This window comes from Callospermophilus lateralis, unplaced genomic scaffold (assembly GCF_048772815.1).
Source record: "Callospermophilus lateralis isolate mCalLat2 unplaced genomic scaffold, mCalLat2.hap1 Scaffold_98, whole genome shotgun sequence".
Classification (NCBI taxonomy): Eukaryota; Metazoa; Chordata; class Mammalia; order Rodentia; family Sciuridae; genus Callospermophilus; species Callospermophilus lateralis.
This window is the reverse complement of record NW_027517992.1, coordinates 2,117,880-2,136,749: the sequence shown is the minus strand read 5'-3', so window position 1 is coordinate 2,136,749 and position 18,870 is coordinate 2,117,880. Positions and strand designations below refer to the sequence as shown.

General features: G+C 33.5%; 1 pseudogene; it reads right to left on the bottom strand.

Annotated features, from left to right (window-relative positions):
- LOC143386181 (axin interactor, dorsalization-associated protein-like) overlaps positions 1–18,450 on the bottom strand; it is an 83,125-nt pseudogene extending 64,675 nt beyond the window's left edge.
- Between the last annotated feature and the right edge of the window lie 420 nt (positions 18,451–18,870).

Here is an 18,870-nt window from a genome sequence, read left to right as displayed (position 1 = left end):
GTGATTAGAGGCTACACTACACTACTACTAGAGCTGGAAGTGGTATAGATCAAATATAGTCTGTACATTAATAAAGAGCCTGTATTTAAAAATTTAAAAGGATCCCTTGCTTTTTTCTTTCTTTCTTTTTTTTGTAAAATGCGACAAAAAAGTTGTGTACCGTTGAAATAGTGAGCAAGAACTTTTCCTTACTTCTTTGCAACAGAACCCTTCTTTTTCTTATATAATCTAAAAAATTCCTTAAAATCTGAATTTCAGAGCCTCCTAAAATAATAAAATGCTCAAACTAGTTCAAGAGAATTATATAAACTATGCTCTGAACTGTGTGTTAAAACAATTATTTCATATGAAACACTTCACCATTTGAAGTTTATGTCTGACATTTAAAAATTAAAATGTAAAAACTCAGATTTTCATATGTAATATGGCATGTACATGTTGGCGATTATGAAAATAAGGTAACAAAATTTCTAAGTTATTAAAAAATTAAACAAATGTTTTCTAAATTTGAAAAACAATGTGACCAATAAAATATTGATTTTTTAAAATAAAATAAGAATAAGCATCCATTATAAATATATGAACTTAATTTCTTAAATCTGATGATTAAGGAATGCCAGTCTTACATAATTACTATGAAAGCAGATTTTTATCTAAGCTAAATAGAAATTCCATTATGAGAAGATTTCTTATCTAAATATTGAGATAGACCATAGTGACTGTAAATCTCAAAAAATTCCTTTTTGAGAGGGGGAGTCTCACTATGTTGCCCGACTGGCCTTGAACTTGTAATCCTCTATCCTCATCTTCCCAAGTAGTTGCAAATATAATCATGTGCCACCATGCCTGGCTTCAACCTTTATAAAAATTAAATTCTGAAAGTTTTACCTTCATGTGATTTTTCAAAGGATCCAAAAGATTGAAATGAATATTGCACTTTGGACAAGCTCTTGGAAAAGGTGTTCCATTTTTAGATTGATTTGATGAGGTGTTTGCACCTAAAATAAATTCAGAACATTTATGATTCAAAACTCATCACTTTTGAACATTAAATAATCACTAATAGTTTCAAAATTTATAATAATTTCTAAAATTTATGTATAAATACTATAGTAATTTTTATAGTATAGAATGTCAGATTTTATATTTACCTTTTGATGGCATAGCCTGGGAAGATGTCAGTGAAGGAGGTTTAACTGAAGGGAATTCAGCTGGAGAATTTGTTCCAGAATCAACCTCACAGGGCTTAGGCTTTTTTGGATTAGCACTGTTTACTTCAGAAGCAGAAGGATGTTTTGATAAAAATGAACTTTCATTCACACCTACAATGATTTAAACAGTGGAAAAAATATTTTAGAACACCTAGAATACTACTCATAACTAAGTACAAATACTTTGGAGTTAATTTACAGATAATATAATTAATTACCATATCACACAAATAACAACAAAAATTAAGTGATCCAAACTCAGGGCATATACAGAAATAGTATAAACATTTATTATAAACTCCAAGAATTAAGATAATTTGTAAAATAGCCTTTCTATGCAAGAAATTCTAAATGTGGCTTCAAACAGAAATACATAAACTGCTATTATAAAAGAAGCCAGACCAAAAATTTTAAAGCAGAAAACACTGAACCAAGTTCCCAGAAGTAAATTACGTTTGGATACTTAAATGTGTTAGAATTTGTTAAAAAAAAAGAAAGAAAATCTGACAATAACTTTTTTTTGTTCCAAAAATTGATACCCTCTTATGCTTTTTTATTTAGCAACTTAAAATGTCTACTGCAATGTTAGCTCTTTTCTCACCTAACAAACTGAAGAGTGGTCTACTGACAGCTTTAGGTGATTTTCACCACTTATTGCCATGTACAAAGTGGAAACAACTAAGTTTGAATAATATTTTACTCATTCATATGAAAGGGCACATAATGCAGGGAGTTAGTATAAGGATTTTCATACTATGTTCCCCAGAATTTAATGGGGTCATTTTAGGGAATATATTGGGCATGTCTGACAAAAAAACACTTTTCCATTTTATTTATTTGATATTCACATAAAATTTTGTTTGTACAGGGATTTCATTAAAAAAAAAACCTCTTCCATTTAAAAACCATTGCCTTAAGGATAAAGAATTTAGACCTATTTAGAGCATTACTAAGAAAAATGGGGATATTTAGACTATAACCAAGCCAGGCAAAGTCCTTTTAGAAAATAATACACAATGGGCTTTGTAAAAATGGATTCTAAAACTGTACATCATATTTTAATAATGCCAACTATACACTAAAAGTAGAAGCAGTGAATAAACTACAAATATTCTTGGCTTTTAAGTCAGACAAGATAAGTTCAAATCCAGACTACTACGTCAGTCTCTAGTTATGCACTCTTAAGCTTATTTAATTAATTTTTCTGAGTTTAAGCTTCCTTTTTTGTAAAATAAGTTATAATGCCTTATTTTACAGAGCTATTTAAGAAAAAAGATAATATACTTAAAATATCCCAAGAAAATATTTGGTACATAAAAAGCACTCAGTAGAAAGTGAAAGCTACTATCATTACTAACTAAATATTTCCCATCTTTATTTTAGGGGGAAAATTATTCCAACAGATATAATAGTAAGAGCAAATATGCCATAAAAATAAAAAGTATTATAGTAGTTAGCTTCTCTCTTACATCCTTTGAGATAACATAAAAATGATCTCCCACTAATGAAGCACTCTATTACAAACTGCAGGTCCATAAGACAGATTCCATGAGATCCCTTTAGCATTCTTGTGAGAGGTTTAGGTTACCTGAAAAACCACTAAGTGCTAGCATTTCAAATGAATCAGTTGATTTTACAACAGGCTAAATAGTAGAAATAGATTACTTTAATGGAGGAATTTAACAGAAGAAATCTCAATGTTTTAAAAGTCACTTGCATTTGATTGAACTTCTGATTCTTTAACTTATCTCCATTCTATTAGGCTGTGCTATTCCCTACTTTTAAGAAATTCTATCTCTGCCAGTATAAATCCTATACTCACTCAAGATCAAACTCAAATTCAGTCTTCTCTGAACCCTCATAATTTCTACCGTGTGTTACTGAACATCATAGTACATATAATTATTAATATTTATCATACATAACTGCTGTCTTGTCATTTAAACCTTATAAATGCATTTTTAAATTTACTTATCTTATTTGGCCATCAGAAAAGCCCTGAATAGAATGGCAATCATCAAGAATACGGTAACAATAAATGTTGACGAGGATGTGGGGAAAAAGGTATACTCAAATATTGTTGGTGGGACTGAAAATTGGTACAACCATGATGGAAAGCAGTATGGAGATTCTTCAGAAAACTTGGAAGGGAACCACCATTTGACCCAGTTATCCCACTCCTCAGTTTATACCCAAAGGACTTAAAATCTGCATATTAGAGTAATGCAGCCATGTCAATGTTTATAGAAGCTCAATTCACAATAGCTAAAGTATGGAACTAATCTAGGTGTTCTTCAATAGATGAATGGGTAAAGAAAATGTGATATATATATATATATATATATATATATATATATATATATATATATATATATAATGGATTATTACTCAGCTTTAAAGAAGAATGAAATTATGGCATTTGCTAGTAAATGGATGGAGTTGGAGAATATCATGCTAAGAGAAATAAGCCAACCCCGAAAAATCAAAGGCCAAATGCTTTCTCCAATACCTGGATGCTAATTCACAATAAGATGGGAGGCACTAGAGAAGAATAGCATTACCTTAAATTAGGTAGAGGGAAGTGAAGAGAGGGGAGAGGAGAGAAGGTGATGTGGCGATAGGAAGAATCATAGAATGAAACAGACATTATTACTTTATGTATATGTGATTGCATGAGATATATGTTTCTACAATATGTACACTAAGAAAAATGAGAAATTATATCCCACTATGTATATCAAAGTGCATAAATGCATTCTTCTGTCATGTATAGCTAATTAAAACAAATTTTAAAATTAAAAAAAGCCTGGAATAAACTATATTAAAAATTAAAATAAAGGGCTGAGGTTGTGGCTCAGTGGTAGACTGCTCACCTAGCATGCGTGAGGCATTGGGTTCAATCCTCAGCACTACATAAAAATGAAATAGATACTGTGTGTCCACCTACAACTAAAATAATATTTTTTAAAAAAGAATTTAAGTGAAATCTCCAAATGGCTGATTCAGGTATGGTGAATTAATGCATAATATAAGAAAAATAAGTACCTCTACTTTGAATAATATCAGAAAACAAAAGTGGAAAGAGGCAAACTGACTAAACATTCTCCAGATTAGAGGTTCAAACTTACTTCTTTCAAATTACCTTATTTACTGCTCAGACTAAAGTTTCATTCTTTATATCAGAAAACCTGGCTAGAGAATAGGTGTCATAATCCTTACTTTTAAGAAGTTTCAAGAATTCATATCTTCTATGAATAAAAGTCCATGCGTTTTGTAAAACCAGATTTAGCACAAACACATCCCCATTTCTCTTTGGGTCTTACCTACTTTATTAACTAGAAGTTTACTAGGTATGTAGTGACACCAAGAGAAGTGAGTATCAAATATTGTGGAAAAGAAAAACAGTGGTGTACATCTAAAATCACAATGACTCATGAGGCTGAGGTAAGAGGATTGAAAGTTTGAGGGCAACTCAACAACAGCTAGTCTCAAGTAAAAATATTTTTTATAAAGTTCTAGATCAGTGGTAGAATGCTTGCTTAGCACATGTAATGCCCTAGATTCAAATCCTCTATACCACACACACAAAAAAGAAAAAAACATTAAGCATTATTACTATGGAAAAAGAATGGACAGAAGTTGAGTTTGGTAGATTCTTCACACTGATCTGTTTAGTAAACAACCTAAAAACTCCAAAAAAATCATATACATCTCTACTTCATCAAATATTTGAAACACATATAAATTGCCAGTACATAAAGATTAAGTACTTTGATTACAGAAAATTTTCAATAAGACAAAATTTATACTATACAAATGTATTTTGATTAATGAAGAATTTTGTTATACCCTCAATGAACTTAAAATCTTCTTCAATAGGTAAATTTCATTACTTTTTCAAATAGCATTTATTGAGTACTTACTATGTACAAATCATTTCTTTAATGTGGTTACTTTACACTAACACTTTAAAATCATGTTTTACTATCATATTGAGACCATTTATTGGACTAGAGTGACGCTAACCTAATGAAGAAATCAATAATAACAAACACTTTTTTCCCCTAACTGGTCATAGAAACTAATTTTTAAAATAGAATATTTAGGGCATATGAGGACCTCTATAATTCATATAAATTACTTTAAGGTGTTAAGTTTGGCTCCAAGTGAGAATGAGTTCAAAGAAGTTTAGCCAAGATTTTATATAAAGTTACCCAAAAAGGCATTCAAAAACTATTAGCACAACTCCATGTTACAATATATGAAAGACTTCACAAGAGGATTTGAGCTTCAAAATAGAAAGTTAATTCCATAAGCAAATTCATCAAGTTTTTCTTTTATAACTTTTTGGAAAAAGTACTAATACCAACCTGCTATAGAAAGTGTTGGTCCCCCTTGGTAATGTGATAATCCTGTCTCCCGGGTCAAGTCAAATAGTAATTCTGAAGAATTATTAGATACAACTTGTGATGAGCTCATTATGTAATCCTGTTAAAATATTTCAGAGAAAGAATATTACATTTATTTATTATAGTTATAATTATTTTTCATAAAATTTATAAATGCAAATTAATTATATACCAATATTATAAGAATAACCTTTGATGCCTCAATTATTAATAAGCTTAAAAACACAAAGAAGATTTCTAATTTGCCAAAATTATAATTTACTAAAACTTTGAAAGCAAGCTAAGAGAGCTGGTTTATTCCTGACTAGCCAATTAATTTGAAGGAAAAATTATAGTCCAACATTTTCAAGATAAAAGAAAAGTAAATCCATTTTACATTAATAACAGTGATACACTCTGAGAGGGATTCTAAAAATGCTGTATCACCATCAAAAAGCAAATAATAGAACTGGGCAAAATCTTGGGCTAAACAAGGAGACAAGTATAAAACATAATCAAAAATTTTATAAGGGTTATTTCAGAATGTGAATTTATAAAAAGTGTTAATGGCTAAGAAGAAATATTAAAAGATTGAAGATATGAAAATATATTTTAATATAAAGGTTAAAAAAAAGAGAAATGTTTCTAGATGAGATAATCTCTGTGTGGTAAAGTAAAAAGTTGTAAAATGCCATTTAAAAAGATTTTGAGGAAACTAGACTTACTTTAAAAGTTTTAGAAAGGAAGAAAAAGAAAAAGGTATTTGTACATGGCAGATTGAGACAAAGCTTCTTAATGGAGTAAAAAAGGCCTTTGGTTGAAGGGCAGCCATGTAAACTAATATTAAGCGATTTAAACAAAATCTAAGCCTCGTTTAAAATAGTGAAGCTGTAAGTGGTGAAAAAGTACATTTAAAAGTACAGTATAGATGATAATTGGTAGTCTTTAAAAGGTTAATTTGAAGGTGGTTAAGATGCCTTCATGACGGAGGAAAGATTGCGTCATTCGAAGCCTAGTTAATCTTAAAAATGGGAAAGGGGTATATATCCCCCAAAGATAAACTTAAAATAACCCTTTTTACTCTAAACTTTTTAAATTTGGATTCATCAGGACTTAGTGCTGCGGAAAGACATATGTATCCAAAAAATGTACATAAGACTAAAGTACTTTGGAAAGATATTCTAACAGGACAATGGAAAGATCCTGACCCAGTGATTTTCTGGAGTCGGGGTTCTGTTTTTGTTTTTCCACAGGAAGAACAGCAGCCGATTTGGATTCCAGAAAGACTAACTAAAGCAATTTCTACAGATCGAAAAGAAGATGATTTGACTCAAATCCATAACAGCTGATATCCAGAACTCCAGCTTGGCCATTCTTACATCTGCGACTGTGATTAACCAGGATGTTTTTTTTTCAATATCTATTTTATTATTGCATTTTTCCACATCATAAGGCTCTATTTTTATTTTTTGAGCTCATACAAACCTAGGTTATTGTTTTTCTGATCAGTTTTATTTTTTTGATCTTATGTGTTGTACGTTTGTTTGCACATTTGTGTTTTGTGTTATATGTCTGTGTGTGCATATGTCCATATTTCATATATGAGGAGCGCTCATGAGAAAATGGATCCAAATTATTATTTTTTTTTATTCACATGATTTAAATGGCTTAATTTAAATTAGGTAAACAGCTGTTAAGGATTCTTTTTAAAGGTGGTTAACAGATCTGCTTGTTTACTAATTTAAATCAGGTAAACAGCTGTTAAGGATTGTTTTTTAAGTAGGTTAACAGATCTGTTTGTTTACTTTCACCTTTCCTTTTCATTATATTTAATAATTCTTTTCAGGTTAATGTCTTTTTAGCATCATTGCCAGAATTCCTATCTTCATCCCAATGAATATAACTCAACAAGTATGCTCAATCAAGGAGTCAACTTACTTTGGGAGGAAACGGACTTTGGGAAGAGACGGACAGATTGATAGATTCCTCCCCTTTGAACTGCTTACAGAACTTGCCTGGACTATGTAACTATGTTTAGTGCAGCAAATTGTGGTAATGCTGGCATATCTTTGCTGATGGTGTCACCAGTGATCTTTGCTGATGGTGTCACCAATGATGCAATTTTTCCAAAGGAACTGTCAATTGGCTTGGTGTCATGGCATTTCTGTATCCTCCTCCCTTCTGCTAGTGATGGTCTAAATTTGGGGGCCAATGGCTATATTCTGGACCAGCAGTCAGTGACGGGTATGATCCAATTGCAGTGGTATCAACCTAAGACAGGAGGCTGACGCCTAAAGGTCAGTTGCCTAAAGGTCAGTTTTCCGATGACGGGTAAAAACCATATGTTGAATTGGACAACCTACCAGGCGCGGTCCTTAAGCCACATTAACCTCACTCCCCCACTGGCACCAAGGCCAAATTTGGGGGCCAACAGAGGTGAGGCAAAGAACCTCACCGCCCCACTGGTGCATAGACCTATCCACAAGTATGGCTGTATGCTGGACCGGTAGTCAATGACGGGTATGATCCAGTTGCAGTGGTATCAACCTAAGACAGGAGGCTGACGCCTAAAGGTCAGTTTTCCAATGACGGGTAAGAGCCATATGTTGAACTGGACAGCCTACCAGGCACCGTCCTTAAGCCACATTACTTGTTGTTTAATTAATCAGAAGGGGGGAGATGCTGGGAGCCATCAGCCAAGTAGGTATGACAAATTCCTTGCCAGCTTACTCCCATGCTGTCTAGTGGAAGGACTTCTGAAAGGTGACCTTGCTCAAGGACCAGGGCAGGATCCGTGTTTATGGTGTTCCCCCTTTAGAATAGGGCGGTTTAGCATAATAGGAGATTAGGGTGTTCCCCCTTTAGAATAGGGCAGTTTAGCATAATATGAGATTAAGGTGTTCCCCCTTTAGAATAGGGCGTATCCTGCTGCTGAGTTCCTCTTGAGTGCTTAGGGTCAGACAGCATATTTTGGGAGACAGAAGCCCAGGAGTGGTGGATTTGGGCAGAGAACGTGGATTCCCCCACAGCGTGTTTGTAGACGGCCGGTGTGAGTTCAGGAATAAAGAATTGCTGTTTGAATCTACAAGCTGTGTGGTGACTCGTGATTTGTGCCCAGCCAGAGACTGCGGCATGGTTATAAAAGTTAAAAGTTCTTGTGCCTCTAAAAAATTCTGCATCCTGGTGTCTGGGGTGTGGCTCAGTGGTAAAGCACTTGCCTCCCACATGTGAGGCACTGGGTTTGAGCCTCAGCACCACATAAAAGTAAATAAACAAAATAAAGATACTGCATCCATGTACAACTAAAAAATATTTTTTTTAAATCCTGCTTTCAAAATATCAATATGCTGGGAGCCATCAGCCAAGTAGGTATGACAATCTCCTTGCCAGCTTACTCCCATGCTGTCTAGTGGAAGGACTTCTGAAAGGTGACCTTGCTCAAGGACCAGGGCAGGGCGGTTTAGCATAATAGGAGATTAGGGTGTTCCCCCTTTAGAATAGGGCGTATCCTGCTGCTGAGTTCCTCTTGAGTTCTTAGGGTCAGACAGTATATTTTGGGAGACAGAAGCCCATGTGGAGTGGATTTGGGCAGAAGTGGATTTGGGCAGAGAACGTGGATTCCCCCAGAGTGTGTTTATAGACGGCCGGTGTGAGTTCGGGAATAAAGAATTGCTGTTTGAATCTACAAGCTGTCTGGAGACTCGTGATTTGGGCCCAGCCAGAGACTGCGGCATCAATACAAACAAACAGAAACATTGAGGACGAATATATCAGACAATATGAATTTTGGAACCATGTTTCTTGGAGAATGTTATAAATCAGAAAAGACTGGTCCCCTCACTCTTCCTATCATCCCACAGAAAGCTGTGGTAGGCCAACCTCTCCCCTTTAAATAGCAAATATAAAAGCAACCTGGCCAGTAGGCTGAATAAGTAAGAATGCCAAGCAGACAGGGAACAGAATAGAAGTTATTTACAGAAGTGATCTGGGTCAGCAGCCCTGCTCCTAGAGACCAGAGCCTCAAAGGAAATTTCAGCCCTTCCATGAGGAGAAAGGGTGGTTCAAACTAGCAGGAAGATCTCAAGAAAAGAGAAGTAAAAAGTATGAGATGAAGTATGCTGTGGTCAAATATACAGTAATAAATACATTTATGTGAAAATATACACATATATTTACTATAAATAATTATGAGAATTGTGGTCAAAAAATTTAGGAATATTCAAATAGCATTGTATATTAAAAATACTGACACATACACAAAACACACACCACAATATTATGCTCCAATGCCATTTTCATAAAAGACAATCATTGTTGAGAGTAAGCCAGACCACTCTACATGTTGTAATATATAGCAAGCAAGTTTTAAGATTAACAATGCTTAAAAATCAAACTGGAAAAAAAGACAGCTACTTTTAGAAAAAAAAAATGGGCAAAGGACATAAACTGAGATAATTCAAACTAAAATGCAATGGCCAATATATTCAAAATACCTTTTTTTCCAACATACTAGTCAAAGAAATGCAAATAATAGTGTTTACTGTATTGGCATTCTTCAATACTGCAAAATATATAATTAGCAGCTACTCTTAAGAGTATCAAGATCAAAAAAAGAATTAATAACTGCAGAAAACATATGACTAAGAATAAACTACAAGGTGAGATCATGAATAGGATCCTGGAAAGAAAAGAAACATTAATGAAAAAACTGGTGAAATTCTAATAAGTTCTGAGGTTTAGTTCATATTAATTGCCTGTGATAAAAAGTTAACATTGGGGGAAAATGGGTAAGAGAAATATAGGAACTGTTTGAATTATTTTTTTCTTGTAAGACTAATGATAGAACTGTTATGTCTTATTGATATATGGTTTCTTTAAGCAGTGGGAGGGAGGGGAAGAAAGGGAGCAAGGGCGTAGGAATGATGTGGAATGAGTTAGACATCATTACCCTAAGTATATGTATGAAGACATGAATGGTGTGAAAATACTTTGTGCACAATCAGTGACTTGAAAAATTGTGCTCTATATGTGTAATATGAAATCAACTGCATTCTGCCATTGTGTATAACTTAATTAGAATAAATAAATAATTTAATTAAAAAGACTAATGATAGTTTGAATTAAGTTAAAGTTTGAAAATGATGACTGGGGATGTGGCTCAAGCAGTAGCGCGCTCGCCTGGCATGCATGGGGCGCTAGGTTCCATCCCCAACACCACATAAAAATAAAAAATAAAAATATTATATCCACCTAAAAACTAAAAAAATAAATAAATTTTTTAAAAAATGATGAAACATTCACTGCTGGCAAAGTAGAGATTATATTTTGGTATTATCTGCATAAAAATGTTAGCAGTAGTTACCAAAGCCTTTAAAATAAGGTTCACATGATTAAATTATTCTACATTCAAGGATTCATCATGATAAGGAAATGAAAGTGTAATGGAAAATTATTTATAATAGCAGAAACATTAAAACCTATATATCTAATAATAGAGGAGTGGTAAAATAAATTGATGGATAATCATGCAGTCATTAACATCAAGATTTTGAGAAATAATCAATGATATGATCCAAGTAGAATGTTTAGTAAGAAGTGAAATACATATTGACATATACAACATGATCCGGATATATTCTTCTCTCTTTTCTAAACTTTCCTCACAAAATACATATTATTTTATAACAAAATTTGAAGTATTTTGTTTATAAATTGAGGGCTGATCAAGTTTAAGAATTTTGCTTTGTTACTAACTTTCCAATTGACACAGGACTGTTAAGAAGTTATAGAAATAAGTTATTACTGTAACACAAATAACATCTAGAATTTAGTACCAAAAAGAGAGATATGGATATTTGAGCCTTAAAATGTAGTTTAAAAAAATCAATAATGCCATACTGAACTATAACTAAGCAAAATTTTACTTCAATTTAAATATTTTTTCTAAATATATGCACTTTAAGAATTGAAAATTTCATTTTCTAAAATAGTTCTTTTAACATAAGTATAATAAAGTTAATGCTGTTAAACACTTTTCTAGAAGAAAACTCTGATTAATTATCACAATTTCAGAGAGCAGGCAATCCACTAATCAACAATAACTAATTAAAATAATTCTCCAATTGAGAATTATTTTATCTCCAATTGAGTCATTTTCCTTGAGATGGCAGGTACACTGTGTTCAATTTTGAGGAAGTGATTGCCAACTACCCAAAATAAAAGAACCGTGCCTGGCAGATATATACTAAAGTGGCCACCACATCCCACCTCCTGTTAATCATATCCTGTGTGATTCCCTCCCTTTGTATTGGACCTCTGACTTGCTTTGAACCAGTAGAATACAGCAAAAGTAATAGGATAAACATGATTTTCTATTAGTAATTGCATTAATTCAGACTCTAGTGACATTTTGCTAAGGATTCTCCCTTAATACCTTTGAGAAAGCAAGTAGCCAACCTGGGAATACCCATCTGACAAAGAATGAACCAAAAAACAGTCAGATCCTGAGACTCAGTTTGACAACCTGTAAGGAAATGAATGCTACAAACAACCATGTGAACTTGAAGCAGATACTTCCCCCACAAAGCTTCAGATAAGACTGCAACTTCCGGAACCACATACTGAAAGTGGCCTTGTGAGACCCTAAAGCAGAGGAGCCAGCTAAACCATCATCCGACCCACAGTAATATTACATAAGACTGTGAGATAATGCATGTGTTGTTTTAAATACATACATGTGTGATAATGTTGATACAAAAAAACAAATAAATAATACACCATGGTTTGTCAGTCATTGTTTCAAGTAAAAATGGTGTTCTAATTTTTGTTGTAATTAATCTTGGAATTTTATTCCTTTACAATTGCCAAAAAAATAAAGATAAACAATAAAAACAGCACAATAAGGAAGTCTCGAGTCATCCAATGTACACAAATGGGCATATATTTTTCAAATTAAATCCATTACTATATTTCTTATAAAGAATTATTTATTAGTTCTTAGGGATTACCTGAAAAATGTAGTCCTGGTCAAAAGAAAAGAAAAGATCAGATGCGGAGAATTTCTGAAGTGTGAAAGATACAATATACTTAGTTGTATAAGTACAAGATTACAGTCCCTGAACAAAGGACTGCAATCTCGTGCAAAGGACCTATAGTTTCCTCTACCAAAAGTTATCCTTTACCAGTAAAACCATCAACAATTGCTTGAGGATAGGGTAGAAACCACTCAAACTTGATTAGGCACATTGTAGGAAAAATTTGAGCCCAGGTTTGTATATCTATACACAGAATGGGTCTGATTATCTATGTTTGGTGTAATGATTCCCTTTCTGCATTTTTGGAATACTATTCCTAAGTATAGGATGGTCTATCTCCAAATCACTTGAAATGGAGAACTTGTGTAAAGATATGGTAAGGGACCAGCAAGAACAACAGAAACGTAGGAGCACAATACCATCTATTATGTGTAAAACTGGATACCCAGGGAATAGAGTGAAATGTCAAAGAAATTTCCTGGTACACAGGGAAGACAACCAAAAACCAAAAAAAACAGCCTTCTTCTATCCATGTGTTATCCAGTAAAACTCTATGCTTGTAGTCATTAAATTACCAGGTAAGAGTTTCATATACCATTCCATAAATAAGGAAAGAAAATTTAGACTAAAAAGAATATAAGACAATAAGAAAAAGATAACTCTTTTGATTCTGGGCTTAAGGAATGAGAATTTCCTAAGATATAAGTAAAACAAACTCAAACTTTCAAATTTCCATACCCCAATTCCATTTATAGTTTAGGTAAGGCATGACCAATATTGCAAGGTAATTAAAATGAAGCAGAAAAATAACTGTTGGTTTCAAAATCCAAAAGGTCATGACCTGAAAACTCACCAGGATCCCTACCCCTTAGACCATCTGGTGCCATCTACCGATTTCATGAAACTTTCAATGAAGGGCTCTGAAAAGGACTTGGCACACTGTTTGAACTGTTAGGCTTAGAAAAGAGCTAATTCTTCTGTAAGAATCTACAGTCTTTTAACAAAAAGATTATATATAATTTGGGATTAGTAATATCTAGGGAAAAAACATTCCAGTATGATGGATTAAGCAGATGTCTTACACATAGTCTCCGCCTTATGGGAGAAAACAGGGGAGGCTCATAATGGTCACCTTTTTCAGGTTTAATGAGACGAGAAAAAAACCTATATGCCCTACATAGGGATCACTTACATTATAAAGCTATAATTAAATATTTAGTTCAAGAATAAATTTGGGAAATGTCTATTTAGATAAAATGTTCTATTTTTAAAAAAACAAATAGTGTAGCTCATAATTCAATCACACAAGCACCAAACTTCAGACACAGAAGTACTTTATGTATACTATTTCATCATGCAAAATATTTTAAAAGACAAATATTAATGGGTAGAGTTTAAAAATTAATAACATTAATGTTTTATACTTAAACTGGTGTTAATAGATCTTAGTAGTTTCATCAAGGAAATGAATATAACTGGAATCTACAACCCATCGAGGACTTAAGCCAGAGACTCTGAATCATTCACTGCCTACATACAGTTTTAGCCATGTATGAATGACAATGCAATGAGGCCTAGATGTGAGAACTTCCATCTGATACTAATATACACTTAGTATATTCCAAAATTTTAATCTAAACATTCCAAATCTTTCCTTACGTAACTGCTAAATGAGAAAAGACAGAAATAAACAGATAAACAGTTCACTCGGATAAACAGTTTCACTAGAAAATTTTTCCAATCTCAGAAGACCTCCAATGCAACAAGCCAATCTAAGCCTACTTCTTTCTCACACATCTGATATTTAACCTTTGGCTTCCTTCTAGTCTCCAATCACATCCCCATTTTGATTCTCAAGTTCTTACTGGCCTCCCCCTCATCTCTCATCCCTAACTCCTTACAGTAGAATAAGTAAACTGAGTCCCATAAGACATTCACAAGTTTTTCTTTAAAAATAATATCTTATAAAATTTGGCTTTAGTAAAAGTAAATGCTTACTGGAACTTGCTGGTTTTGAACTCGATATCTCTCCAACAAAGATGGGCTCATCATCAACATCATCCTCAACTTCTTTTACTTTCTTCTGCCATGGTTCCAGTTCTTCTTCACATTCCATAAAGAGTTCTGCCATTTTTAAATTATCTAATTTTCAAAAGGAGAGAAGTAACCTTATTTTCAAAAAGAAAAGTAAAAACATTTTGCAGGGTGAGTACCAGGGATTGAACTAGTGGGCACTAGACCACTGAGCCATATCCCAACCCTATTTTATATTTTATTTAGAGACAGGGTCTCACTGAGTTGCTTAACACCTCGATTTTGCTGAGATTGGCTTTAAACTTGTGATCCTCCTGTCTCGGCCTCCCAAGCTGCTGAGATTGCTGGGATTACAGGCTTGCACCACCATGCCTGGCAGTAAAAACATTTTTGTAATACCTGATATTGAAGATCTACTTTAAAAATTCTAATAGCAATTTCTGAATTGATATTCGTAGTCAGTACCCTGTAATAACAGTAAGAAATTCAGATCTCACTAGGATAAAAACTAGTACAATTAAGATAGATTAAAAGGTAGATAGGAAGACAGAAAATGAAAGATATTAGTTATTTACCATAGATAGAAAACTTAGAGATAATAAAATCCAAAGTGAGCTGCAGTAGTACACCTAGATAAACATATTCTATCTAATCATTATCTTTCTAAAGAGATATTAACCACAGGTAGACTAAGACTAAGAAATAACAGGTAGAAAACAAACTAGAATTACTACCAAATTCAGGAACATTAGGCACAGAGCAAAGAAGAGATAGGTGCTAAATTAAAATACAGGAAATGAGGGAGGCTTATACCAGCCAGGTTATATTACATTTTCTCACCTGAAGAAACCGATCAAAACAATACATACAGTAAATACTACTTCTCAGAAATTATGACCAAGTATACTGAGCTCCTAAGAAGCACATAGATATAGGTAGAACACCAGTAGCATCAGGATTTTAGGAAAACCTCCTATCCACAAAAGAAATAAAAATTTCCAGGGTTCTGGCATTATCTTTAATACATCATTTTTAAAAGGTAATTTTTTATTATACTAAAATAATATCATTTCTACTTTTAACTCAAAATTCAAGCAATATTCTACCATAAAACTGAAAGATACCAACTGAAATTATGCTCTGGAGACGGCATGCAAAGCAAATATTTTAACAAATTAGATGCCATTTTTTTTTTAATGAATATATGGAAAAGTATGTCACAAACCATTCCCTGGTCTAATATTTAAATGTTTAGTAATCTACCTATCAAAGGCCTTCCTATTTTTTCAAATGTCATCAACATCACAAACTGACCCCTTTCTTTTATAATTGTACTATTTTAATAGTTAGATAAGAGTTCTTTAAGTTTTTCAACTCAGATCATTAAAAATACTAAAAATCTATATCACTTCTGCACAGAGTACCTTACCTTAATAATCTATATCATTCCAGTCTACAACATAAAAAGGACATGGACTTGAAATCAAATTGAATGGTTTAAATCTTCACTGCCTTGTAATTGTATGACTGAAGAAATTACTTGAAGCTATTTATGATATCTACCTAAGTTTTATATACATTCAAGAAAATGGTAAACACCATGTAAAACATCCATTTTCAACTAGAAACTCAAACAATTAATTGCCTGCTTGCACTAATCCTTGGTTCAATTATAAATTCCTCAATAAACCATTACATTTTTATTTTCCTTTGAATTTTGAACTACATTGACAGTCAATATCATTCAATTCAAATGTTAAAACACATGATCTCAAACTACTCTCTTTCTTCATGTCTTAATTTTACATAGCCACAGTCAAATTTAATTCACTGAGAATAAATTTCCTCCAGAACATTAGATAATCAACATACCCACAGCATGAGGTAACGTATAGATAAGGTGAAGTAAGATAGTACCTAATTTTGAAAAATTAGGAAAGATCCACTGTGAACTGATAATAAAAGTACTATTTATTTCCAGCTGATATATGTAATGGGTTAAATTGTGTTATCTCAAAAGCCATATGCTAAATTCCTAACCCTCACTACCTCAGACTTTGGCTATATTTATAGATAGACCTTTAGAAATAATTATGTTAAAATAAGGTCACTAGGGGCTGGGTGATAGCTCAGTGGTAGAGCACATGCCTTGCATGCATGAGGCACTAGGTTTGAGCCTGAGCACCACATATAAATAAGTAAATAAATAAATGAATAAATAATATTTTTTAAAAAGGTCACATGGGTGGCAATAAAATCCATATAACTGGTGTCTTTTAACAGAAGTGAAAATTGGGATGCAGGCATATGCACACAGAGAGGACCATGTGAAAACCTAATGAGAACATGGCTATCTACAAGCCCAAGAGAGAAGCCAGGCCCTCCCCTTGTGGCCCTCTGAAGAAACCAACCCTACCAACAAGTTAATCTTGGCTTTTTAGCCTCAAAAATTATGAGAAAACAAACTTCCATCCTATAAACCACCTAGTCTGTGTTACTTTGTTGTGGCAGCCCTAGAGAACTGATAAGAGTATGCAAAGATCTTTCTTGTTCTTTCTCACAGGACTCTGCCATTGTTAAAATATCCAGAATACACTGCAGAGAGAAACGTTAAGGTCACATAGCACTTTTTTAATGTTTTCTAGAAATATTTTTTGTCTATGCATAGAAGAAACACATAAATATACTAAATTGATATTTATCTCTTTTAACAAAAAGAATAAAGTTCACTTCTACTTTAGTTTTTTATATGAACATTTGCTACTCCAACAATTTTAAGTTTTTAAGAAAAAGTCCTCCACCTTCTCTTGAAGCAGTTAAACAAAAACCATACACACTGTCATCTGTTGTGGCCACAACACTTACCTTTTGGTTGAAAAGGGTTTTCGCCCATCAAGTTGCAGAGCTAATTTTCTGTAAATTGTCACCTAAGTACTGATACATGAGATCAGTCAATTTTATTAATCACTTTAAGGAAGACTAAATATTAAAACATGGGACTTGGAATTAAGAAATTATTGGGGAGAATTTTGATCTTAAAACTCACCATGTGCCTCCAAACAAGACAGCAAATTATATCTGTTTTCCCTCCTGTAAAATAAAGATATATTATCATTAGGATGGGGTAATTAAACTGCAATAAACTCTTTTTTCCTATAAAAAGCTCAATTTTTAAGTTGGATATGTTTGATATATACATAACTCATATAACTGATTCATCCCTAAATAAACCCAATTAAATAAATAAAATGGTGGTTGAAGTAAGCACTTAATAATTGAATAAATACAATGAATTACTAAATAAAAACAATTTTTAAACAATATTCTTTCATAAAAACTAGTAATCAATCACCTCATGATGTACTGTTTTATTAAATCTGACTTTTCAAATGCCAATTGGCATTCATCTTTATTACCTACTTTTCACGTTTCAGAAATGTAATAATTTCTGTAAGAAAACAAAAGTTAAAATAAATTCTAGTTTATTATTCTATTTTTTTAGCAACTGAAAAGGAACAAAAACTTGGTTGGATACATTTCATCATAGACTGATACATTCAAAATATAACTACTGAGATCCACCCAGACCGGCCTCTGCCGCACAGGGCCCAGGCGCGCAGGGCCCAGGTGCACAGCCCTTTCCCAGCGGGGCAGACACTCGCCATAGCCTAGCCTCTGGTGCAGGACCACCCCGTCTGACCATTCGACTACTGAGGAGCCCAGATCCAGCCCAGACTGCCACTCCAGCACCCTGGGTTTATGCTCTGAGTAGGTCGGGTTCATCCCTCCCCCAGCGGGGCAGACACCTCCAGAGCCTAGCCTTTGGCACAAGACCACCTCTTCCTACCAGCAGACTACCACAGGAGGTCAAGCCCAGTGGCCCAGATCCACCCACACCAGCTTCTGCAGGGCCCAGATCCAGAATGCAGTAGCATCCATTGAGGGTCTGAAAGCCCAACATCAAGGTGAGGTACAGACAATCTGCACAGATACCACAAGAATATAGGGAAGAAACTGTAATGTCTCAGATCCACACTGCAAGAAAGGAAGACACATAGACAACATGAAAAAACAAGAGAGGAAAGTGCCCCAAACAAGACAGGACACTATAATAACAGAACGTATGAACACCGAAGTTGATGAAATGTCAGAGAAGGAGTTCAGAAGGTTCATAATCAAAATGATTTGTGAATTAAAAAATGA